Source organism: Mesocricetus auratus, unplaced genomic scaffold, assembly GCF_017639785.1.
Source record: "Mesocricetus auratus isolate SY011 unplaced genomic scaffold, BCM_Maur_2.0 Super-Scaffold_100021, whole genome shotgun sequence".
Classification (NCBI taxonomy): Eukaryota; Metazoa; Chordata; class Mammalia; order Rodentia; family Cricetidae; genus Mesocricetus; species Mesocricetus auratus.
The window spans coordinates 14,985,080-15,012,592 of record NW_024429202.1 but is presented as its reverse complement, the minus strand read 5'-3'; the positions used below and the strand labels follow the sequence as shown (position 1 = coordinate 15,012,592).

At 42.6% G+C, this 27,513-nt stretch overlaps 1 long non-coding RNA gene across 1 annotated transcript; it reads right to left on the bottom strand.

Moving 5' to 3' along the window:
- Nucleotides 1-1,383: 1,383 nt before the first annotated feature.
- Nucleotides 1,384-14,242, bottom strand: LOC121133314. The gene is made up of 2 exons (XR_005870144.1): nt 13,424-14,242; nt 1,384-2,781 (listed from the first exon to the last, which is right to left on the bottom strand). It is a non-coding gene; the product is annotated as an uncharacterized LOC121133314 (long non-coding RNA).
- Nucleotides 14,243-27,513: the final 13,271 nt, after the last annotated feature.

Sequence of the window (27,513 nt, the reverse complement as noted above, 5' to 3'; positions counted from 1 at the left end):
CTTGGGAGGCAGAAGCAAGGGACCATGAGTGTGTAGCCTGGGTACACATGAGACCTTGTAAAATAAAAAAAATGCTATCTTTGATGAATTGCATGTAATGGAATTTCCCTTTTCCTGTGACCATCTGCAGGGTAACTCGCCTCAAACTATTCTCATCAATTCCTCCTGGGCAAAAGCCCTTTTAGCATTTTTATGTCATTATGCTCTTCCTTCTAGATTTAACTCTTGCCAGCTGTGGGCTTTACCCGAAGCCAGTGTATTCACCGGAGTGACACGATCCTCTGCCAGTTAGAAAGAGCACAGGAATGATGACTGTGCAGGAACACGACACACATGAAGGGACACACAGCTGACAGCAAAACCACATGCCCTACAGGGTGGCTTAACCTAGATTTCTGCCCTGAAAAGGGGCTGTGACAAGAAAAGTAAGTGGCAGCAGCTTGGGACAGGATGCATAGTGATTCGATGCTGCTGGATTTGGCATGAGGGACAGTTTTGTTTTGAGGAACCTTTAGACAAACTTATCAGAAAACATACTTTCTTAGATGTCCCACCTGTCACTCTAGTGGGAAGTAGGAACCAAATTCTATTTGCTCCCTTCCTGGTTTTACAGCGATTAACTAGAAACTTGACTATACAATATAGAGAGAGCCCAGTGTATTACCTCAGTTTTGGAATGGGGCTTTGACTAGAACTATTTCTGTCTTGCAAACCTCAAAGATATTTTGACCAAGGGCAGGAGCAGGGGGATGTTGAAAGTGCCATTCAGTCCATTTTCCAATACTTGCAAGAAGTCTTTGACCTCTGAAAGGTATAGTTGCAGTCCAAGCTACCCAGTAAGTGGAGGCATAGTTGTCTCCTCCAACTCTAGCTGCGTGGGGTTGGTTTCTTTCTACCTAGAAGGACATTATTTAATCTTAGTCTTATAAAGTCCTGTCTGGATGCATCAAGCACTTTGGCTTTAAACCCCACATTTGAACAGGACCTTTTCCTGACTCTTCGGTTGTCTAACCCAGTCACCACTAATCTTTATGGACCCGGTTTCTTCCCTCCTTGACAGCCAAGTCGCTTCTGTTCAGTGCACCTAACATTTGATCATGTCAAGTCTGTTTGCACGTGATTTAACCTTTTTGTTCCCTCGGGTGCATTCCAGGCTAGAGGGACATGGCCATCTTCAGATGCTCCTGCTTTCACTCTTAGTGGTGCATGTACCTAGCTCTAGGTAAGGTTCCATCACACCATAAAGTTGGGGAAGGAGAGATAGGCCTGCTACACATCCTCTTGCCACTGGTTTGAACCAATGTTGTGCATCTAAAGAGTTAAGCAGAAACCTCCCAATTCTACAGTTTGTGTTTAGAATAAATCAATGACAAATGCAGTCACTTACTTTAGAAAAAGTTTATTGAATACCTATTTGGCTTTAGGAACAAGATAAAACCTCATTATGCACCAAGTCCTAGGATTAGACCTTTTAAACATCATTTTCATTCCCATGAATTCTCTACAACATAGTGTTGATATTTCCGTTCTTCCCATGAGGAAATAGGTTCAGAGTAGAGGGGCAGGCTTATTTTCTCTTTGTCTTTAGAATACATGCTCCCCAGCTTCACAGACCCAGGAGGCTCTATAGTTGTAGTACAAGCTCAACATCTCTCAAGAGCAACATCTTCCCAGGCAGTAGACTCTCGTCTGTGTGTGTGTGTGTGTGTGTGTGTGTGTGTGTTTGTGAAACTGACTACATACTAACAATGCATACTCAGATGAATGTATGCTGCATGCTTGTAGAATCAATAGTGGAAATATAAATGCACCCTATATTTATTTTGGAAATTTCATCTTTAAATTTTTTTCTTCCTCTCAAGGTGCCATGCCTCTGGGCGCAACATTGCCATTATATTACTAAAACCCATAATAGTAAGATAAGCATTCTTTGAATGCTTATCGTTGGCTATTTACAAACATCTTTTTAAAATCTTAGAGCAATGATGAGATAGGTGTCACCATTTCTAATTACTGATGAAGCAAATAATGTTTTTATAGAGTTAGCAGAGGCGATTTGCCTGAGGTCATACCACAGCTCATAGACAAGAGGGGTGGGATTCAAACTGGAAGCCAGGCTTTCATTTAGTTACAAGTAAAAGCTACTGGAAGCTTCAGAAACCCTTTCTGTGTATTTTAATTTCAGTGCACACAAAGTCCTCTGTCTGCATAGATTCACAGGCAGATTCAGTGAACTATGTAAGAATTACATCTTGGATCAACCATATTCTGACCTGTAGTTCCACTGAGTTGTGTTGTATTTCCATGGTCAATGACCTCCTTATGCTTCTGTGTCCTTATGAGCAGGAGACTGTCTCCTATTTGTCATGTTTTGCCCCTGGCTGGAGTAAGGTTGGCCCAAGCTCCATCGTTAGCATCATCATTGGGTATATGTGAAAGGTATGTGCATGGCTGTAGTTGCAGGTGCAAAGGCAGACATTTCTTCATGTTGAACATGATCTCTTTTTCACCCAGGTTTCCTCCTTTCTTCTTCCTCCCTGGGAGTATGAGACTACAATGACAAAACCAGAATTGCTTTTTGTAAGGAAGACTGTAGCAGCTAATTTCTCTTCTCTTCTTTTTCTTCGAGGACTGAATTTTGCCAGCCCTGCTGTAGCTGGTTGAAGGGGACCAAACCTCTCAGGAAGACGGACTTGGTTCCGTTTGACCAGCCAGAGCAGGGGGCCACTCCCTTGCGAGGTGACTGTAGCCTCTAGTGTGATGTCTTTGGAATGTCCAAACCTGTAACAGAAAGAAGCACGTTAACATAAATCACTCCTCAGAGGTTGCATTGCCCTGACTGACCTCTCACATGACTCGAAAGAAATCTCACATAGTCTGTATTCTGCATTCCAATTTTTATTTGTTTTTTTTTTCTTTAGCTTTTATTCTTTCCCTCAAATTGAAACATTAGGGACAAAAATGACATGCAATTATAGAATATGGGAAAAAGCAGTAGGATCTTCTCTCTTTCATCTTCTAAAATAAAATTGACATTGTGTATTTGTATGCATCATACAAATGTGCATCATACAGTCCTTTATAAATGTGTCATGTTTTCCTTACAAATTAAGTGTAAGTAGTTAGGGATAATATACAGTAACTATGATACTTATTTTCTTATAATTTAGATGCTATTCTTTATAGGGTTTACCATTTGTGCACGTTTTCAAGCAATATATTTCAATGTATCATATTATAAATATTCATCTGTGGTTTGGTATTTTTACCTTAAATGATATCTGTAAGGTTTATGCATATTAATGTGGTAACTGCAATTCACTAATTTATATTGTTAGATAATTTTCTATTATGTGAACATACTATCTTCATTTTTCTTCCAGGAATAGATATCACAGTTGTTTGGTTTGAAAGAATGAATAGAACTGACTCTAGTAGAGTCTACTGAGGAAGACTTAAACAACTTGGTTCTTGTAGATCATGAAAAAGCCAGTATTCCAATATGTAAGAACTTACAAGTTGACTCTGCAAAGGAAAAGTAACATTTCCCACCCCAAGATTTACAGGAATGGGCCCCCAAAACTCATGATCTACCCTTTGGATGATTCTGATGCATCTAAAGTTTGATAACCATTGAACTAGAAGGGGTACACTTTGGTTGACTTGTTTCTAGAGAAGTGAGATCAAGTGTGGTTAAGATGGAGACTCTCCCCAGAAATGTGGTGTGGCTGTCTTCATAGGATATTGATACGGAAGGGGAAAGAGGCAGAAAAGATAGTTGGAATGGTTGCAGAAAACCAGCTTTCTCCCCAGGGGGCATTGGCTGACATTTTGTTTTTTCTTCCTGATAAATAGAAGCCATTAAGAAGAAAGTGTATAGCACCGGAACCACGTTTTTTTCTGGGTTCAAATTCCACTGATGCTCTCTTGATTTTATTCATTTATTTGTTTGCTATTGAGAAGTCAAATAGCATTGTGAAATGTCAGCGTGTTTGTTTTTTCAGTGGCGAGTATGCCTAGTGTGCCTGCTTCTTGTGAATTTTAATAGCAATCAAGAGTGTACTAAGTCCCTTGGGTGCATAGAGGAGCCTGGCCGGGCTTGTAGGGGAGCCTGAGGGACAATTCTGATTGCTTTTGAGGTCAAGAACTTCACTTTCAATTCCATCTTTCCTGGTGAGTGTGTCCCATTGTTCATCTGCAAAGATTTTTTTTTTACTCATCCATGAATGTGTTAAAACACCAGTAAGGCCCAGAAGTGAGGTGGCCAGACAACTGGCCTGTCTGAAATCAGCAAGGTACCGCACACTTCCAAGTACTCAGCAAGGCACCGAAGGAAGGGTTAACTGGGTAAAACCATCCTCAGATGTAGTGATGAGAAAACAGACGCCATGAGATATGGTGCGACTCCAGGAGGGTCTGCACCGGATAACAATTCAGTCTCTCTGTGTCTCACGCCTCCTTGGTGTGACTCCTCCTGGTTCAGCAGTTACGATCTCACCTTCCCCACCCTCCTCTTCCTGATGACAGGAGTCTTGTGGCTGCTGTCTACCCTCGTGTCTTGTGTCTGTCTTGCCCATACTGGAAGAGCACACAGAGGAACTCTGAACACTGTTTTCTCATCTCTCTCCTTTTCTTTACCCACCTTTTTTTTTTTTTTGACCCAGCCTCAGCAACACAGCCGTGCATATAACATACCCTTGATTTCAGAGCAGATGATATGAAACCAAACACCGGGGTAGAATAAGGAAATCTATGGGCATAGTGGATAAGATTAGAAAAAAGACAGGCTGTCATTGGAAGGGAGCACAATTTGAAGCATCCAGTTATTGTATATAAAGAAGACCGAAATCTGAAAAAAAAAATAAAGGACAGAAATTTCCTTTGGAAAATGCCAATGTCAGACACCTTATTATCAAACTCAGGGTTTCTTGACCTTCAGGCATTGAAACTTTGGACTGGTCCTTCTTTGCTATGGGGATGCTCTGTGTATTGTATATGTTTTGCTGCATCCCTGGTCCCCACAGCCTAGACGCCAGAAATCCTCCAAGTGTGACAACATAGTCAGTCTGCCAGCACTATCCAGTTTGCTAGGCACTGATCTAAAGCAATAAGACTCTGTGCTCAGTCCTGTAGCTGGCCCAGTTCTAGTCCATCCCCCCCCCTTCCACATTTCCGCCTATTTCCACAAGTATAGGATGCCATGCCTTTGATGGTAGCTAGGTGATTGCCTGGTTCCTGAAAGAGTGATGTAGGTGGCCACCAATATCGCTGTGTCCCACTGGGGAGCACGAGAGTTTCTGCCCACTGCGTTCTGTGAGCTCATCTTTGAGTGCCTTGCTGTGTGTTGAGGAAGTACACACACCGGCCTCTTCCTTTTCTCCTCCAATGTGCTGCTCAGTTACACTCAGTCACACCCCTCCTGGGCTTCTGGGCATGCGTTTCCAAATGCTTGGTGTTTTGTTTTCCTTATGAACATAGGCTGCAAGTTTAATGCAGTTCCAGCCTTTTCCTGACACATTATTTTAAAATAAAGAGGCAGAGCGGTGTAAAGAGTGAAGCCAACCCCGGGGACGGGGACTCAAAAGAGGAAGGGAGACTTTTCATGTTTCTGACAGTATGCTGGGCAAGGGTGCCTCCTCAGGGTCTCCCTGTAGAGCCTACCTCATTCCCGTGTGACCTTAGCCACTTGAGAGTCAGAACTGGGAACACTGGGGACTGGGTAGAGAACAAAGGAAGTTAGGGCATTGACTGAGTACGTGACTGTTTTAACATCACCACCTTTCCTCACACAGTGTAGCCCAGAGGTAACACCCTGAGGGTGGGGGGCGCCTTGGCGGGAGGCCCAGGAGATGCCTTGTCTTCTGCCCAGGCTGTGGCTTCTGAGCCCAGTCGCTGTCTGCTCTGCTTATAACACAAGTCACATGGCAGCTTCTATAGATCTGTCACCTAGAACTGCCATTCTGCTTGCCCTGTAGAAACATCCATTTCAGGAGCAATGTGAGCAGAGGAAGGAGCTGGAGGGTGAGAGGTCATTCCCTGAGAAAGAAATGTGATCTCTTCCCGAAGGTCAGGTGTGAGGAAACGCATCCAGGAGGCAGGTGGGTTGGTGGCCTGAAACCCAGGACTGAGGGAGAAGTCTGTAGAGGGGGAAGGTGGTGTTGGGGTACTGCCGGGGAAGAGGGCACTTGCGGGCAGGGAACGTGGCATGGCGGAGAAAGAAGGAAGTCCCCGGCGTGTTCTCTGGGTGGAGCCATGGGCCATGAAGAAATACTTGCCGAAACCACACACTTCCTTACATTCCATAGCGCAGTGACATCTATGGGGATATAAAGAAGCATGTGGCCTCGGGAAGCAGTGCTGTCCGGAGCAGACGTCCTGTGGAAGGCAAAGGCGCTGTCTTCCTTGCGTAGGTGAGAACTGCTAAGGCTCGCTGGGACCTGACTCCCAGATAACCATCCTGGAGTTAAGTCGCTCCGAGAACCAGGGAAGGTGCATGTGGGGAACACATTTCCTTCTTTGCACTTCAGTCTGAGACCAAGGGCCCCACGCCTCACTGGAGATTTCAGCTCGGTTACGACCTGGTGACTCCATTATCACTGCTATTAACCGATTTGCTGCTGTTGCGGGGTGGATTTCGAAACGATTCTGTTTTATTATTTGGAACCCGAGAGGACATTAAAAAGAGGAGAGGCGCCCTGCATGCGGAGAACTGCTCAGCTTAGATGCTGGCTACTGTACCGGTGCTTGGTATGTGTTGACAGGCTGCAGCTGCCCCAGAGCATTCCAGCACAATGGGTCATTGTGGAAAGGGTCTCTTTTGCTCAGCCTCTGCTGCCCATGGCCCATCACCTGCCCCACAATCTGTGAGGCCCCGGCTTTAGGCGAGCAATGGACACTGGCAGCTGTTGAGCTGTTCAGGGTCTGGACCGGTTACCCTAGCTGGGGAAAAATAAGGAGCTGAGCTTCATAGCATAGAATTCTCTGCCAGGAAATAGAGAAGCGTGCTAAGAAGAGGAGAAGTAGGCCTCAGAGCAGGCTTATGGCACTGCCAGGATTGCTTCATGAAACCAAAAAAAAAAAAACGATAATAATGATAAGTAGCTGTTTTTCAGACACGTTTTCTGTGACGGATCATTTTCAGTGTTTTCTATCGGCAAGCTCCTTGAATCCTCGTGTCTATGTGAAGTAGAAGCTCCTTCCCACCCCCTCGCCCACCCCCATTTTGTTTTCCCCTTCTTTTTGGTTTTAGAGATGAGTAAGATGTGACTCTAGAAATAAATTAATTTACTTATATGCCAATGACAAGTCCTTTAAACTAACCAGATTGGTAGAACAGCCTTGGGTCAGTACAGGTTCTCTTCCTGTGAGCTTGGAAGGTAAGAGGTGTTGAGAGGAGGAAAGAAAGAAAGAAAGGAAGGAAAGAAGGAAGGAAGGAAAGAAGGAAGGAAAGGAAGGAAGAGATAAAGGAAGGGAAGGGAGGAAGGAAGGAAGAGAGGAAGAAGGAGATGAAGGAATGGAGGAAGGGCAGAGGATTTTATATGCCATGTATTTTTATTCTCCTGCAGTTTTGAGTTTGGGGTGTTGGTATTGACTGGTTTAGAAACTCTGTACTTATCTTACAGGTGTGCGAAAGTCCCAGTCAAAACCATCCTGGGATGATCCAGTGACTCAGTTAATCTAATGTAATCGATGTTTGAGAAGACATCATTCTTCCAGGGTCAATCACAAGGTTTACGTAAGTGAGCCTACAGCTGAGCTTTCCGCACATCTGGAGGAGTGGTCTCTCCAGAGCACAGTGTCGGGGGCTGATGGCTTCATCAGGTCAAAGGTAAAAACGTCTCATCGGTTCAGAGAGACAGAGTACTTAAGAGCAGGGCTAATCTTCACCTTAACTCATCAAATTTGTCACATCAGAGTTCTCCAAAATGTTTGGCATGTGTCAGAAGAGCAGGTCTGCAGAGCCGAGAGGGCCACTGTGTTTCCTGTTCTTAAGAACTTTAAGGGCTGGCTTTATGAGACTTAACTATTCATGAGTCAGTCTAATGGGGATAGTTCATGCAGGAACACAAATAAAGATTTCCTGGGGGGTTATTTGGGATGATCAGGAAGTGTAAAACTAAAGATCATGTTTACCATTTGGGTGTGAATTGTTTGGTTTTTATTGAGCACAGACCCACATGGTCAAAGTGTCACATAAAAGTTCACTATAAGATCTTCTGGAAAAAGTAAAAAAAATTAGCAAGTAATTACAGTTCATGAGTTCAGGAAGCTGACATTAGTTTAGAATACCCAGGGAAATTTGAGAGTCAAGAGGACGTTCAAAGTAGGATTCTACAATGAATAGCTCATCTAAATTCTTGCTGTGCTTTGTTGGACATCTAATTAAGGATGCAAAGAAGGACCTTCATAAGATGGATTTGAAAATGTTGTGAATGGCAGACTGGAAAAAGTAAAGAGAGAGCAACAAAGCCTGTTAGGCAAGAAAAATGGCATGAAACATTGTAGGATGGGGGATATGAAGACATACGCTTCTCTGGGGTTGGCACAGGGCAAAGGGCATTGATAAGGAAACTGCATGTTGAGTGTCTCCACACCACTTAATTAGTTTCTATCTGCCTGATTCTTGTGCCCTTGATAATTGGTGTTGAATATATTTGTGAGATGTGACTTGCCATCTAGACACTTGTACACTGTATGGCATTGGCAAAATCCCCACCTTTCTCTTCATCTCTGTCCCAGACCCCAGGACACTTACTGAAAGTAGTGATTAGGTAACCCCATCTGCCCACCAAAAGGTGGCTGAAGACTAATGAGGTGGCATGTGTGAAGAAAGTGACACATTAGAACAGGACAATGGCAATATAAATGTCACTCAGCACAGGAAACAAGATTTATTCCCCACCACCCAACCCTGTCCCATAATTGAATAATTCTTCTTAAAACACCTCAATTTCTAAACTGCTCTTTTTGTTTGTTTGTTTCTAGGAAGTGAGTAGCATAGAAAAGCCTTGAGACTTAAGCAGCAGCGAAAGAAGTGTCACCATCACAGACCACAACCACGGTTCTTGTTCTATTTCTTGTCTTTTTTTCTTTCTTACGGAGCCAACATTTATGTAGCAGAACACAAATAATATGCAAACACTGACTTACAGAAGGAGAGATGGTCTTTAGAGCATTTCTGAGATTGGGGAAGAATCAGGAAGGGATAGAGACATGGAGAAAGCCAGATTATAGACCAACATGCAGCTGTAATCTTCAAGGTTATTGGGTGCTGGGTGTATGAAGATAAAGACTGTGGATTGGTCATCTGTGGCCTTGAGAAAACTGCCTAACCTTTTTGGGCCTCAGTTTCCTAATTTGAAAAGTGAGAATAATAATGCTTATTCAATAAGAAACTTCAACTAGAGACTCTTGGAAAGTGGAAAGTGCCTTGAGTGAGCATTAGTTTAATAAATGGTTCTATTATTAAAAACAGTTGTATTTAGTATGTTACTTACTACTGTAGTGACTAAGTATACATACTATGTAGAAGTTTTATGCATGACCTACTTAAAGGAATTTAATTAGCATAAAATTATTTTTTATTTATAAGTATTTCAGAAAGCTTAACTATTATTAGATGTTCTCCTAAGAATTCTGGTCTGCCTTAAAAAAGTCCTTAAAACCTTTTCACATGTCTGAAGAGGAGTTGAGAGGAGGGGTCTTCATCAGTACCATTTCTAACAAGAATTATTGTGAGTGCTGAGTATCTAGGGCATCAGTCTCACTTTGGGGACCTTTGCAAGTGACTTATCTGGAAAGATGCTCAGATGGTCCCTTTGTTGACTGTGAGGAGGCATTTGCTTTCGCTTGACAGATCTGACTATAGACTGTCAGCCCTTTCCTGGATGAGAAGAGGAAACCTGGACCATGCCAACTGCTACCTGAAGCTCACACTCTGTGTTTTCAGTGAAGGCACAGTTGTATACCAGCTCCTTCTCTGAGCCCAGTCAAGCTTTGGGATGGAAGCAGCTTTCTTTCATGGGCATTGATTCTACTCTGCCTTATACTCTGGCATCTACTTCTGGTGGTCTCAGCGGTTGTTCATGAAACACAAGCCATAACCTCTAACAGTCGTCTGGGACTGTCATCAAGCTGAGGGAACATGTCAGAGCCCCCTTTCTCTAAGGCGAGTGCAGGGTGTGTGGCGCTAGAATTCTCCTTTTCCTGGGGCTCAACCAGGCGTTCTTGCTATTTTTAGATCACTGGCCAGTTTTGAATGTTGGTTCACTCCCGGGCGTGAATCCCTGTTTAACTTCTCAGGGGGCAGTGAAGGGCAGGGGCAAGCTCTAAGAGCCTACCTTCTCTCCCTCCAGGCATTCTGCTGCCTTGCTTAGAACAGGGTGGCGTTGGCATTACACTAACCTGTTGTCCTTGCCTGCTTCTCACCCAGGTGACTCAGAGCTGGAGCTTTAGGGGAGGATATGGCAAAAGGATGAGAAGAATGCAACACTGTATGAAAGCTTTGGCTGGGAGTCTTTAAGCTTACATCAATCCTGTGAGCACACACTTCGTGGTGGAATAAAAAAAGTGTTCTTAAGCAGAAGGGGAGGGGGACACAAAGCTACTCCACCCCTAGCCAAGAAGCTGTTTTCAACTGATACCTGCTGGGAAGGACAACAGTTTTCTCCACATGTGTGACACTGGGCATCTTGACCTCCCACCCCAGGGCAGCCCATGTTCAGGAGCAGTGGGCTAACACACAACGGACACCACTGTGTGTGTGTGTGTGTGTGTGTGTGTGTGTGTGTGTGTGTGTGTGTGTGTGCGGTTTGTGTTAGGGGGATGGGAAGGATCTTGGAAGAGTTGAGGGAGAGGAGAGAATATAGTACCTGATTTAAAAAAAAAAAACAGCAAATGAACGAAACAAAACCCTATCTTAAGCATGCTAAAGAATTTGGGGGCAGAAAGTGATTAAGATACATAGTGAAATCACACAGAAAGTTGTAGGTATAACTTGATTTTTTTTGTCTCTGACCCAAAGCATATATCCATTATTATATGCTAACATTTCCCAGTTTTGCTAACTATAAGTGTCAACAAGGCACTATATTGACAGAACATAAAATCAGAATCTCTAGGCTGGGAGCACATTGTTTAAGGGCACCCTGACAACCATGGCCATTTTGTTTTGTTGCAAGTTATAGGAGGACTTTGAAAAACACTGGTCTGGTAATAAACAAGGAGGAACTGGATTCTACAGTCATGCAATCATTCCTATTGCAAACTATGCACTTCCAAACAATATAAGGAAACTTCAGTCTGGATGAATGAATAATTTCTGCACACATGGTGACAAATGGATAGACTCTGAAACACCATAACCCTCTTTAGAAGGAGTGGTTATCATTGGTAACAGAAAGGCCACACAGACCTCTAGTGAGTTTACCTTCCCAGTTCTCAGTTCCCAGTGCTCAGCTCTTACTGGAAACCTTGTCCCCCCCCCCTTTTTTTGAGGCATAGTTTCTCTGTGTATCCCAAGCTCGTCCTGTAGTCCCAGTCTCCTTCTTCAGCCTCCCAAATTCCTCATTCCATAAAACACCTTTCTTTACCAATTTTTCTTCTTCACTAATGTTTGTCATTAGTCATATAGTATATCACACAGGACTTTGGTAGCACTCTAATTCCTTGCACCCCTGAGAAGCACACCTGTCTCCCTCCTAGACATCCCAGTGGCTTCATTTTTTGATTTCTCAGACTCTCTTTTAAGGCCTACCACACAGCAAGAATGAAGCAGATAAAATTCCCACTGACCCAATGAAGCAGTCAGTGTGTAGATGCCCTTCGAAGCATGGTAACACGTAACTTCTATTAGAAAGACTCATGCTCTTTGTCAAAGGGACTCCTTTAGAACGTTTTGGCCTTGAAGGCACCTGGAAAAGTATGGCTTTCTAATTCAGTGCCCCACAGTCTCCTGGTCACCCCTCTTAAACACTTGCAGAGTTCCTGATTTGGGAAGTCTAGGGTAGGATCTGGAAGTAGCAACTATAGCATATCTCCAGGGAACTGATATTGCTGGTCTGGGGACCACACTGTTAACTACTATGTCAGTATTTCTGATCATGAACAGGTCATGGGCAAGGAACAGACCCTACATTCTGACCTCTTACAAATGAGGTGACAGGCATGGAGAAAAGTCATTAGAAGCCAGGATAGTGTGAACTGTCTGCCTCAAAGATGTGCTTAGACTCTGAGAGCCTTAAAGTTCCCTTGAACAGTGAGGACACAGCCAGGCCAACATGCCAAAGAGAGGGGAATCCCTTCTGGGGAGTCACCAACTGCTTTGACTTGAGCTGTTGTGTATTACTTGAGATGAACCCTTTGTACCCATGTTGATCAGTAAGTGTCCAGTGTGGCTCGGTGAAGACTAGGTTCAAAAGGAGGTAATAGTTTTTTTTTCTCACATGCCCTCAAATGGTATTTGCAAAGGGATCATAATGACAATACATAGTGTAATAATGTAGTAATACAGTATAACAGCAAACATCATTAGCTCTAAACCTCTCTCTCTCTCCCACCACCTTCTTCTCTCCAAGTCACTAAATTGAAGGAGGACTAACAGTTGCTTAAAGTCCAAGGGGCAAGTCAGGAACATTGGGCTCTGCTCCAAGCTTTCCAAAAGACTGCATGGCTCAGGGATTTGTTTTCTAGCTTTCCAAGCATTGTAATGGTTAACATTGTCTTAGTGGTGACACCTATGGGTTCATCCAAAACTCAGCCTTGTAGAGTGATTGGATATTTGAGATACATTCATTACACACACACACACACACACACACACACACACACACACACACACACTCAATTCCTTTGAGTCTTTGGGAAAAAAATCAATGCACATTTCAGTCATTTTCTAAGTCACTTCAAAGGCATGCTGCAAATTCAAGGTCACATGATGCTGAGCTCTTATCCCTCACACCTAGTTCCCTACTCTTTAGCTCTTCTTGAGGTAATGTGCCAGCCCTTGGATGATAAATGAAGGAATCTCTTCCCACAGTTGGATTCAGGAATCAGCACCTATCATGGTCCCTGGATGTTCCGAGGCCCACACCCTCCCATTTTTTGCCTTTGCTTCAAGCCTCTACACACAGAAGCAAGCCCCATTTCATTCCCAGCCAACAAGTCATCGGCATGCACCACCCCCACACGTGGAGGCCGCTGCTCTCATTCACTCCCGTCCCTAGCAGCTTGTTTGAGATGCAGAACGAGGAGTTTCACCTGCTTGCATAGACCTGCCTTGCTGGCTTCACATAACAGAGGCGGATCACCCACAGGGCTCTCCAGAAATTCACAAAGAAAGGAAGAAAGACAGCTGGATGAGACAGGAACAGCCAGGGGACAAATGGAGGAGAAAGCAGCATGCAGAATCAGCTCAGTGACATACCTGGGGAAAAGTTGCAGGCGGGTCCCTCCTCCCCTTGGGCTTTCTTGCCCTGCAGGCTTCTGGCCCCATTGAGGAGTGTAGAACATGGCTTGTTATTTATTTATTTCCAGAGCTGGCAGGGTTGGCTTGCATTTCTATGCCTTCCTGTCAGAACCCTCTCAAGGAAACAGCAGCTGGTGAGCTCAGAAATGTCAGTCAGAATGTTGGCCTAGTTTGGGGCCTTGTAGATTCTCACAGAAAGTTAAAAAGGTTTCTGGGCCAGCGTCTCCTTTGGGTTTTCCCTTGCCTGCTTCTCACCTTTCCCAGCTATTTCTTTTCTTTTCTTTTCCTTCCCCCCCCCCCCACAAGGCGCCTGCTACTTAGATGGCCTGCTCCTGTCTTTTGGATGGCCCCTCTCGGGTAAAGCTGTGGCTCTCCTCCCTGCCCAGCTGAACAGCCTGGTGACTTTCTGACAGTTGCACGGCTATGCTTCTTAGTTCGTCTCCTTTCTGACTTCCTTCCCTGTCTCCGGGCTTGCTTCCTTCCACTCTTACCTCTGCAAGTGCTATCCTTCCTTCCAGTCACTCACAGAGAAAAAAGCACGGGGCTTCCTTTTCCCCACATGCCCTGTTCTCAGCGGCCTATCATTTAACCCTCCGTGCCCCGGGCCTGGCTCTCCTTCATTCCTCGCTGCTGTCATATGTTCTAGCTTTACCTCAGCTTCTGCTTTGTGTTCTGTCCATCCGTGTTCTGGGTTCAGGTTTGCCCTCCTCTGCTCTGCTCTGCTCTGCTCTGCTCTGCTCTGCTCTGCTCTGCTCTCCTCTGCTCTCCTCTCCTCTCCTCTCCTCTCCTCTCCTCTCCTCTCCTCTCCTCTTTCTTTTTCCCTTCCCCTCCTCTCCCGTTTTGCTCCCTTTCCCCCTGTCCAGTCTTCTTCCCGCTCCTCTGTCTCCACTCCCCTCTCTCCTTCCTCTATCTCTCTCCTCTCTTCAGTCAGTCTCACACTCTCCATCTCGCCTCTGCTTTTCCTGGGTGAGCTTCTTCGTTTTTGTACTTTCCAGCCCTCCCCCCCCCAGTTCACTCTCCCACCTGTTTGTGTCTTTTACAGGCCGTGGTCATGTCCCCGCCTTCTGTCCACCTCAATCACTCCAGTGACTGGCTTTGGAAAGCTGTTAAACTACACCTCTTCAGCTGTCCCATCGCAAAGAGGAATGTCCTTGGCTAAATCCTTTCTTTCAAATAGGCAAGTCCACATTAATGCTCCTATTTATAGAATGCACTAAAGAAGATGCATGGATTGTTTTATAGAGTAAGAATATATGTTTCAAAAATAAGCGAAACCTCATCTTTTAGTTTGCATCAATATATGCCACTTGAAATTCGGATTATTTTAGCTTCTCTGAAACTTCTTTTGCGTATTTATTTGAAGGAGAGATTTTTTTTGGCAGAAAATATAACTAGTTTGGGGAGTAGATGCTCAACAGCATGTAACTGGGGAGTGTTTGTCAGATGCCCTGTACCTTATTAGACACCAGACTTGGAAAGAAGCATCTGTGCCCTTGAGAGGCATCCTGATTCTTTTGGGGGATGGAAACTGAATCTAGGGAATTACATGTAATAGAACCCAACTGTAGACTGATGGTCCAGGGTGAGTAGGGCTGACATTCAAAGCTGGGGTTGGAAGCCAGACAGTCCGAGCTCCATGGGTAAGGGTGGGTTTCAGTTGAGGCACAGGGAGGGCTTGTGCACATGGACACAGTTGTGAGGGGGCTCTCTCAGAGGATGGAACAGCCTGGGCAAAGTCACAGAGACAGAGCATGCTGACCAAGTAGCCACTCTAGGGACATGGACATGGTAGGAGATGTCAAGCTTTTAAGAGTCCTTAGAGAGTAGGCACTCATTCGTAATCTTTATTTAAAAAGAACACTCTAGGTTATCATGGCATCTACAACATGAAGGAATATTAATTATAATATGGATTTACATGGTCTGAAATTTGTTGTTAACGAATAACCTCATAGAAGTAGACATTTCTCTCCAATCATCAAAGTATAACAATTATTTATCTTCAGCTCTGCTGTTATAAATGTAGAAATGTCTACTCTTACCTATTTCTAGTCTACTAGGGGTTCCATTTCTCTCATGCAGAATGCAATCTAGTCAAGATACCATACTGTTACCTCAGATTCCAACCTACCTACATCATGCATTTGTTATGAGTCTATCTATGTATGCTTTAACATGCTACAATACTGCCTTCAAATCCACTTTATACAGTTTAAGTAAGTCTAGATGTATACTGATTTTGATTTCTTTGTTTCCCCTTTTGTTTCTAACATGATGCATAGCATACATCAGGCTCCCAGTAAATGCTTAAGGTCAAATCGGATCAAAAATTTTCTATAATGTTACTACAACATATAACCCCAATAGGAACTCAATCAATAGGACAATACCTCTTTAAAACACACCCACCTACTAGTTCTTCTGAGATTTAGTCAGAATCAAAAGAAGGAGTTGATATTAATTTAATAACATGGCTCTATGTAAGCTTATGTTTCACATTTAAAGCCAAAAGTGAGCCTTCAGGACTACCTGAGGTGGATAAGTCAGAGAGATGTTGATACTGAGATTTGGAAGACAAGATGTGAAAGCCACTTAGCAGCAAGGGGCTTGCTGAATGCACAGAACTCATTCTGGGTTAAGGGCTTAGTTCTCCTAATCAGCTTTGCTTTTTTCAAACATCAGTATCAGCTTTTTTTTTTTTAAAAACATCAGTAGGTTTTAGGGGAGAAACCCCAATTTTTCCAGTTGAAGAATGATGGCTGCTTTTCCTACAGTCTTAAATAATTTTGTTTTAAATGATGTAGGTTCTGAGGTGAAGATGTGAAGGCTGGGGTGGTGCTCTTCCTGAATTTTCCCTAGTGAGAGTTCTTTCCCTTAGGACAGCCAAGAAACCAGGTAAAATTAGAGCCAGTCTCAAAGACAACCCCACTCAGTTACCTCCTTTAGAGTATGAAGAAACCAAGACCAAATGGGACATTCCCTTGGTCCTAGAACCAGTGTCTCTTGATCCCCAAATCTCATGATTGCTAAGTAAAGGTGCCTTGAAGGACATTTTTACTTCCCTAGTCATCACTGAGAAACAGTGGTCATGAAGAAAGCATCTGGGAGGGGATCTATTCACCTCTTCAAGCTCTTCAGTAGTAAGTGGAAACTGGGCTGGGGGAAGAAGCTTCAGCTGTCGGACACTGTCTTGATCTTTGTAGCAGGCTCAGCTGCCGAATTTCATAGGGGTGACAATAATGATACTAATGAAATCATAGGATGGTAATAATAAATCCTTTGAGATGCTGCCAGACCTGCGCACTGCGGGCTTCAGATGCCAGTGGACAGCTGCTTGGCTAAATGTGGTCCCCAGTTGTCAAGGAGAGACCCACCCTGTTACAGGAGAAACAAATCAACAAGATGTACAAGACACATGGGGACAGAGGCATACGGAGTTGAGGGAGTCAAGTTAGACCTTGTCTCTGTCCTTACAGAGTTAGCCATTGCAAATGTGTTCAGAACTTCAAATTCGACACAGGTGTGTGTGACTCCATGCGTTGGCTCCAATGAATTGGGCATCAAATAATATGTCATGTGCCTTAGGTGATTATCTTGATTCTAGCCAAATAATTGACAGTTGTCAGACTCCAGTAACTGTAGTGGTAGCAATAAATTGTGATCCCCCCAAGATAATTTAGTTTCCTTAAATCTAGAACAAAGGACTTTGGTGTCTACCATATGCTTGCCAGAAAACGGATGATTTATTTTTTTTTACCTTAAATTCTTCTTCTAAAATGTAGAGGTAATAAAAAAATTTAATGTGATGGCCTCTCCAGTAGGCTTGTTTGTTGGAGTAAGGAAGTACCTTATTTTGTTTCCAATTTGATTAAATTGCCCCTTGCAGGGTTAGCCTCCATCGTGTGTTGCAGAGGGCAGAGCAACCTTGGTTTGATAAAGGTAGATTCAGTAGTGGTGGAGTTTGCCCAAGGGTGTAGTGGCCTCACTTGCAAACAATAACTGTAATTCTGGAGTTTCCTTTTGCAGCAAGGACTTTGAGCCTTAGAATCAAAGTGTGTGTGTGTATGTGTGTGTATTTGTATGGGCATGTATGCGTATGTATGTTCATATATATGTATGTGTTTGTATGTATTTATATGTGTGTATATGCAGGTGCATGTATATGTGTACATGTATGTGTATGTACATTTATAATGCACATTTGGAATGAAACCATAACTGGCATCAAAACCCAGCAGACATTTGGTTCCTGATTCATGATGTTTGATCAAGTGAGATCAAAAGACATGACTGTGAGACATATCTGCTAGCCTAATTTGAGACAAGGTGTCTTCAAAACCCCAGTGCGATAGGAGACCCTGGGGATGGCAAAACTGTGAAATCTTCAATACCATGTGTGGTCCAGGAACTTAGACATGAGGTATTTTGAGCGATTTCCAGTAGGAATCAGTTTAGAAGCAGGCCAAAGGGGAATCGCTTGCAACTGTTTGGGAAATAGACGTAAAGAATGGAAACCTCATTTTGCTAAGTGTGCCCTCAGATGAGCACGAAAGCTACCCCAATTCTTAAGCTTTCCTTACCCCCTTTTCCTCTTCCTCTTTTTCTGTTAACATGTGATGCTGTTAGGAATTTAAAAGACATTGGAAGGTGAGTTAATTCTCTTTAGTTTACCATGCTAAAATGAAATTGATTACTAGTCATGCAATGCACTTGTTCAATGTAACAAAGCACATGCAATTTCAAGATGGTTTTTAGTTAGATATAAGGGGAGCTAAGTTTATAAGGTCCCTAGCTTGAGACAGCTTCATGCTTTCACAGTTCTTGATTACTCTTTACAAAACTGTTCATGTTTCATAGAGGTGCTAAACTCAGTTGGGAGTAGGGGGGTTGTCTTGTCTTTCCAATTCTGTTGCAATTTTGCAGATCACTATCTTTAGAAATGTAGAATATATCTTATTTGTATACCATTTAAATGTATTTTTAAACTGATTATATTTTTAAATTGTGATTATTCAAATGACTTAATTTCTGGTATGTTGTAAATATTGATGCCTATGGCTCAAATATTACACCATGCTGTTGTGTAATATACTTTAACTATGTAATATGTAACACTTGTTTATATGGCATTTGTTTAATTATGTAAAGATGTGTTGCTTTTACTTATGCTTGTATTTGTTTAATCATGTAAAGATGTGTTGCTGTTTCACCTTGCCTGCTTAAGGCACCTGATTGGTCTAAGAACAAGCTGAGTGACCAATAACTAGGCAGTAGAGGGAGATGTGGAGCTGGTAGGCAGAAAGAATAAGTAGGAGGAAAGATGAGAAGGAGAGGAAGAGAATGAAAGGAAGACACCTGGGGCCAGCCAGCCAGGCAGCTGCCAACTACCCAGACATAGAGTAGGACATACAGAAAGAAAGAAAAGAAAGGAAGGAAGAAAGAAAGAAAGAAAGGAAGGAAGGAAGGCAAAAAGGCTGAGGCAGAAATAGATGAAAAGAAACAGGTTAATTTCAGTTTTAAAAGCTGGTGAGACAAACATAAGCCAAGCATTTATAACTAATAATAAGTCTCCATGTCATGATTTGGGAGCTGGTTAGTGGCCCCAAAGAAAGCCTACTGCATCATTCTTCAAAGTGCATTCATTATTATCCAATTAAAGGAAACTTGACACTCTTAGTCACTAATCATGGGAATTTGCAATATATTTTGAGTATGTGTGTATAGTGTATGTGCATGCATATGACATGTATATGGGCACACATGCATGTATGGGTGTACAGTATGCCTGTGCATGTAGGGGCTTAAAGTTGGTGTCGGGTGTCTTCCTTGGTTACTCTCTACTTATTGAAGGATTCTACTCAAAACTCACCAGTGCTGACTAGTCTGGCTAGCCAGCTTGGTTTGGGGATTACCTTTCTTTGCTTCCTGAGTGCTGAGATTGTAGGTGATGTCACATCTGCCCATCTGTACTCCATTCTTCATGCTTACATAGCAAGAACTTTATCCACGGAGTCGTCACCCTAGTACTTGATTGTATTTTGGAGCCCATTATATGTCCCATAACAAAATTTATCCTACATTAGTTATGCATTAATATACTGTATTTGCAAGTATTTTGTTTATCATTGTGTCAGGCTTATTTGTTACAAATGTATGTATCAATAATAAAATTAAACTTAAAATTAAAAACTTTTAATTTCCTTAGCCTCTAGAGATAAGGATTACGTTTTCTTCTTGGGATTGGGTATCATTATAATTATTACTCAAAAGAGCATAAATACATTTCCAATAAGAATTATTGGAGAAGGGGGAGGAGAATATGAGGAAGCAGGAAGATTGAGTCAGGGGAAGAATAGAGGAGAACAAGAAAAGAGATACCTGAATAGAGGGAGCCATTATAGATTTAAAGAGAAATCCGGCACTAGGGAAATGTCCAGAGATCCACAAGGATGACCCCAACTAACAATCTAAGCAATAGTGGAGAGGCTACCTTAAATGCCCTTCCCCTATAATGAGACTGATAACTACCTTAAATGCCATCCTAGAGTCTTCCTCCAGTGGCAGATGGAAGCAGAAGCAGAGATTTACAGCTAAGCACTCAGCTGAACTCCTGGAATCCAGTTGTAGAAAGGGAGGAGTGATGAGCAAAGGGGTCAAGACCACGCTGGGGAAATTCACAGAAACAGCTGACCTGAGCAAGTGGTAGCTCATGGACCCCAGTCTGAAAGCTGGGGATCCAGCATAGGACCAAACCAGGCACCCTGAACATGGATGTCAATTAGGAGGCCTGGGCAGTCTATGGGGTCTCTGGCAGTGGAACCAGTATTTATCCCTAGTGCACAAATGGATTTTAGAAGCCCATTCCCCATAGAGGGATACTCTCTCAGCCTAGATACATGGGGGAGGGCCTAAGCCCTGCTCCAAATGATGTGACAGACTTTGATGATCACCAATGGAAGGTTTCACCCTCCCTGGGGGGGCTTGATGGGGGTTGGGGGGTGGGATGGGGAGGATCAGTGGGGGACATGGGAGGATGGGGGGAATGGGAACTGGGATTGATATGTAAAATAAGATTGTTTCCAATTTAAATAAAAATTTATATAAAAAGAATTATTGGAGATAAAAAATTAACATCTGCTAAAAATAATCTCTCTGGAAGTTGATAGGACTTTCTATTTTTCCTCAAGTTCATCCGTGTAGTAATGGATATGACTAATGATCAGGGTGAAGTTCAGTATCCACTCCATTCTTTTGACCAATAAGCATTGAGAGCAAACCACGTATAACAAAGATGAGAACGGAAGGTATTTTGTTATGGCAGTTTCATAGTATACATTCAATGCTATCTGAAGGATTTTTTGACAAAATGTCATATAGAAGTCTATTACCAAAATTACTATTAATTTTTTGAAACTGGTCTCTTTATGTAGCACTGACTGTCCTTGAACTCACTATATAGACCAAGATGACCTTGAACTCACAGAGTTCTGCCTGCCTCTGCCTCCCAAGAGTTGGGATTATATGCATATATTATTATTAAATTTTTATAGACACATCCCTGACTACTTGAGGTTCTCCTTTAATTTTGTTAGCACTTGAGAACTGATATGACTTGCAGATGCTCATGCTACCCAATCATGACAGTGTTCTGCTGGGAGAGGAAATGGACCAGGCCCCAAGTGTCACTGCACATCCTGACTAGCTGGCAAAGTTCCTACCTCATTCTGCCAGGACCATTTCTCAAAGCAGTGGGCAATGCGACATGAGGCTGCAGCTCTCCCAAATGGAGGACAGCTGGCTTTTTCTTGATGTAGAATTTCCATGTGATACAAACCTCATCACACATAACATCCACTTGACTCTGCCCTTGAGATACGAAGGACAAGAGAAATGACGCAACCCTCGTCTGTGCTTCTTTCTGCATTGACTACAAGAGGGGGTCTCTGTCCCATGGATTTGATGCTCTGTGCTAGCTTACAGTCACATGACTGGTTTATCAACCAGTAGGACAAAATCCCAGACTCTGAGACATGTGGGCTTTTTATTTCTGAGAATACTACACGAAGGGGTCGCACAACTCACTGTATGATGGTTAATGGTAACAATTCATCTTCTATGTAGGCATCTGCTTACTGTAACAAACTCAAGTGTCGAAAGATCTAAATGTTTCCACTTTACTTTTTAGCTTTGCCTATGTGCTATTAAAAATTACATTAAAATCTTACTTCCTTTAAATAATATATTCATCCAAAATTCTCACTTGTGAGAATGCTTGCCATTATAAATTGGATGGTCCTTGCTGGTTAAATCATCAGCCAGAATAAAATTACTCAGTGTCACTTATCCATCTTTAGTGTTGTGATTCAAGTAAATGTGTATGCTTTCCTAGAGCACCCATTTTGTTTCTGAATTCAACAATCAATGAGTTTGGATTTCCTCACATGGCTTAAAAAACATGGACTCTCATTCCTTTGATTTCATAACATTCACCATCTTATAAGCCCTGCCCTGGATGAAAAGACAGTTACTGGCAATCCACCATGGAGTGCCTTACCCTCCTTGGGGATTGGACTGGAGATTGTTTGGGGGACTGGGGACCTGGTAGGGAGGAAGGGGGAGGAAGGAAGGGACAGGGAGCTGGGATTGACATGTGAAAACCAGATTGTTTCTAACCTAAATAAAAAAAAAAGAAACACAAAAAAGAAAGAAAAAAACAAAAATTGGAAAAGGTAAAAAAGAAAAAAGAAACTAAGAAACATATAAAAAGCAACATCTACTGTTTAGCATAAATTCAGACCCAACATTTCAACGTTTTGCCAACCTAATCTTGCCTGTTTCCGTTAAGCTTTTCTTCTTGTGTGTGTGTGTGTGTGCACGCGTGCCTATAAATGTGTCATGTGAGTGAATGTGTTGCTCATGCAGGTGTGTACATATGTATGTGTGTGCATTTGAATGAGGAAGCCAAATGTCACCCTTGGGTCTGATTCTTTAGGAGCTATAAACTTTGTTTTTCAAATACATGGTTTTTCATTGTCTCAGAGCTTGCTAAGTAGGCTGGTCAGTGATCCCCAGGGATAGACTGTGTCTCCTCCACAGCATTGATTATAAGCAAATGTGAGACTTTTTATACATGGGTCTGGGGAAACTCCTTCTTGCTGACTGAACCGTTTCTCCAGGCCTCAATCAAATTTAAGAAATGAATACAAACAACAAACTCCCCTCCTCATCTCACCCTCATGCCTGGTCACTAAAGGTAGAGGTTCTTATTTACTCATTGTATAGAAGGTCCAAATTAACCTATCTCCTCCAATTGTGTTGTAGGAATTTCTTTGAACACTATATTTTTATCTTTTTTTGCCCTAATTAAATCATTATTTTTACTAGCAGAACTTTGTTTTTCTTTAAACATATATTTACATTTTAAATTATGATATAATATCACCTATCCCATTAACTTTCCTCTATCCAGTTTCTTCCATGCCACCTCCCTCCAACCCCTCCTATGTTCTCCCACTTTCAAATTGGTAGCCCTCTTTTCTTTGGGTTTTTATTGGTACTTAAGTGGACAAACATATAAACACAACCTTTTGTGCCTATTTTCTGTTGCTTGTGTGTGTGCGGTTTCAGGGATGACCACTTTGTACTAGGTAACCAAGCAGGGGACTCATCCCTCAGAGAGGGCAATGCTCCCCCTCTCAGCACTCACTAGATGCCTGAAGTTCCTTGTCTAGGAGTGGGACACTGTAATAGTTCCCCCTTCCACATTACTGTGTCTACAGAAATTGTCACTGTTCAGGTCTTGTTTATAACCTGCTTTCTAAGAGAGGCAGTTACAGGGCAGACTTCCCAGTATTCTGGTTGTTACAACTTTTCCACCCCTCTTCTTCAATGCTGCCTAAGTCATAGATACAGAAGCTGTGCCCCACTCGTATCCATTAGGGCTGGGCTCCCCAGAGTCCATTGTTGTCTGTGGGCAAACCTCCCTGAATGGGCCCAATCTTGTCTGATTTTTGGAAACTAAGGAAGGTTGAGCCTAGTTAGTACGCAAATGGAGACATAATTTTTAACAAAAATGTATTTCCCTTGTGGCTTTGTGGGCATGGATTATGTGTTGGGAGTAAAGGAAAAAAATCATGAATCCATCAATCTGTGAGGGAGACATTTTTCCATTGTTAATTTTGTCACCATTCAATGAAGTAACTGGATATGTGAGAACGGAATCTGTTTAACCTAGGAATGATGTTTCCTCAATTCCTAGCAACATGCTGCCTGCCTGTGAGCACCTGCGTCTATGTTTCCAACCAGTTTTCAAACTCATCATCTCTAGACATGAACTTCTAATTTCAATTCTAAAACCACTCTGTCTCCAGCCTTCCTAATCTTGCTGGTGTCAGCTCCATCGCTGATTGTTCTGTCGACAGTCTCCTTCTCTTCCTTCACTTGACCCCTAATCCTAGTCACCATGAGCTTCTGTGGGCTCTCCTTCCAAACAAGTCCAGAGTTGGACACTTCTCACTGTTTCTACCATCTCTACCTGGTCTCCAGGCACTTCCCTGTGTGCTCTTTCAGCTAAATTTCAAGTGCTTGACTCAAGGGACCACTGGAGAATATGTAAGAAACTATATTCATACTCTTGTGTGCCCCGCAATGTGCCCTTAGGCAGAAGAAAAGCTATGGGCCTTGCCATGACTCACATGATCCTGCATGATCGCCACCCTCTTGCCCAGTTTACTGAGTATATCCTTTTTGTTTTGTTTTTGAGATTATGATATAATTACAACATTTCTCCCCCTGTTTTGCTCATTCTAATAGCCCCCCACATACCTTTCCTTGTTCTCCTTCAAATTCATGACCTCTGTTTTTATTCATTGTTATTGGATGTATAGATATATACACACATTCCTAAATATAATCTGTTCAGTCCATACAACGTTGTCTGCAACCTCCATCACACTGACTGGCCTCCTTGATGTGTGTTTTTGTTTGTTTGTTTGTTTTTTGAATGATGGAGGTAGTTCCACTTTTCATTTCTCACTCACTGTTTTCTCTACCTGAAATGCCTCCCACAGGTTTTCATGTGTCAGACACCTTTATATCCTTCCAGCTTTTGCTCATTCACCACTTCCATGAGATACAGTCTGGGAATGCTATTAAAAATTGTCACCCATACCCACTGGCTTAGCAATATAGTCCTTACCAATCTCAAAGTTGGTCCCCAGTGGTCTTTACTTCCCCCACATTAGTCATAGCCTGTGGTCATTTTCTGTATGGAACTGGTTGTCAACTAATTGAGTAAGGTGATGCTGTCACTTCTGGATTAGCTATATAAGAGTTTCATGTCTAGATTGCCAGCAGCCTTTGTTGACTTTCCAGCCTACATACTTTGATGAAAACAGGTATCTATGTGACTGGAGTTTTGTGGCAAGGAACCAGGGGCCTCTCACAACGACATGGTGGCAAGCAAGTTTCCCCATCTTACCAAATGGCAGTAAATTCCATACTGTCAGCAACTGCTAAGAGAATTCACTCATGAAGTCCTTAGTTGTAACTTTTAGATGAGACCACAAACCCAGGATCAACAATCAGTAACTCTGTGAAAAACTGAAGCAACCGAGAAGCAGAGAATCCAACCAAGTTGTACCTGAGTTCCTGATGCATGGAAACTGACTTTTAAAAACATGGGAAAAATTTGTTATTTTTTTGGCAACTGGTATCTTCTATGCATTTTTAATTAATAGATTATAAACTTTAGGGGGTGGGGCAGAAGTTCTTATGTTATTAGAAATACCCCAATTACCCTGAAAAGTGCTGGGAACCTAGTAGCTACTCATATTTGCTGGATGATTTAAGGAATGATGCTCTCTCCATCTGGTATTATTATAGCTGTTAATGTAGTAGCATGCTGGGCAATGGTGGCACATGCCTTTGCTCCCAGCATTCTGGAGGCAGAGGCAGGGGGAGGCAGGCGGAACTCCATGAGTTCAAAGCCAGCCTGGTCTATAGAGTGAGTTCTAGGACAGCAGGGCTACACACACACATACCCTGTCTCAAAAAATAAAAACAAACAAACAATAATAAAATGTAGTAACATGTTATAGTCTTCTATAATAATCTTCCATCTTTTTTATAATTATCTTTTATATAAGATCTTCTAAAGTCAAATATAACTACATAACACTGTCAGTTATTTATATTTGTGTCAGTACCCTTAGTATTCATCAATAAAAATTTAATAACTATTTTTCAAATCAGTTGTTAGAAAGTGAAAAATATTCCGAGATGTTTTCATCCTAATCTATGTGTTAAGTCGCGTATGACTCAGTTTAGGAACAATACATTATTCAATAATAGGGAACGAGAGAGGTGGGATCAATAATTAAAATTGTTCTTACTCCGGGATATTCTGTCTATCTTCATATCTAAATTCAGAGTAGTCAGCTCAGGCCTAAAGCCGGTCCAGGCAAAAGAGTCAGGGAGCTTTGCTGAGGGTTGATGGGGTCTTATATTAAGCATCTCACACAGGTTTCTATTGTCACTGTTCGTGGTGGCAGCGTTTTTTTTTTTGTTGTTGTTGTTTTGTTTTGTTGTTTTGCTTTGTTTTATTTTTCGAGACAGGGTTTCTCTGTAGGCTTTGGAGGCTGTTCTGGAACTCACTCTGTAGGCCAGGCTGGTCTCAGACTCACAGAGATCACCTGCCTCTGCCTCCCGAGTGCTGGGATTAAAGGCGTGCGCCACTAACGCCCGACTTGCAGCGGTCTTTTCTCTTATCTCCAAAAACACATTATTCAGGTGAACTAGCAGGAATTATAGATATAAACCTGTTTGTGCAAAGCGGAAGAAACAGGTCTGTGAAAGGAAACAAAGACAAGGACAATGACAATGAGGTAACGAGAGAGGTTTTAGCTGTATGCGATGAGAGCCAGGGATCCGAGGAGTGGCCGCCCTGGGACTTTTTAAGTCCTGATGCCTCATAGATATATTTGCTTACTCCCAGTTCTCAGCTATCTAGCCTAAGCAGCTGAAAAGAAATGCTTGCTTGGGGTTATGCTGGGCAGAGAAGGGTTGAGGAACCTGGGGGCTACTTCTGTGGCACCTTCGGCTGACTTCTCCCATTAAAAAACAAAGTCATATTCTGTCTTCAGAGGGTTATGGCACTGGTACATGTAGCTACTCTTCTTGTGCACAAAGTAGTGAAATAAGTTCCCTGCCCTGGGTTTCAAAAGCAGTACACCATCAATCCAAACTCTGTTGAGAGTCCAGGGGACAGTTTACTACACCGTTCAATTGTAATTAAAAACTAACTTTATATAAAACATCAGATTAGACTTTACCATCCCAATAATTCTCCTTTTTAGTAACAAAGTGAAAGTTTCCAAACTCACTAAACCCACCCAGGACTCTTATCACAAAAAGATAAGTGTGTGTGTGTCTTATTACTATTTAATATATGTAACATGTATGCATAGATTTGTAGAATGATTTGGCCAGAGAATGGGCTAGTTCTATTGCACAGAAAGTAGTTTGTCAGTCACTAATCCAGTCAGCAGAACCCATGTCAGTAGGATCTATGAGATGTCATTGGCAGCTGGCACATTTATCTGTGACGATATGAAAGCCTTCCTCAGGACTCTTAGAAATGTTGGCGAATGTACGAGGCATTGTCAAGAGCTAAAATTCTGCTGAGCGTGTAGTTAGGAGCAAGTGTTAGTGACATGGGTTAATGAAACCACATTTGCCACTGCATTCCAATGTCCTGGAGGCCCTGTAGGAACTCAGGTTACATATTAAAACCTTAGCTCTCTCTGAGCGACAACTGGTGAAATCCTTTCTTTTTTTTTCCCTATCAGCTGCCTCTAGATTTACCACCCCTAACTTCCCCTCCACAGAAGCCGTGGGCTGGGATTTCTATCTTGGCTATGGCTTTGGGTGAACCAAGTATTTTTTTTTTAATTTAAGATAGATTGTTTTCTCATAGAATACATCCTGATTATGGTTTCCCCTCCTTCTACTCCTCTCAGTTCCTCCCCACCTCCCCTTCCCTCAGATCC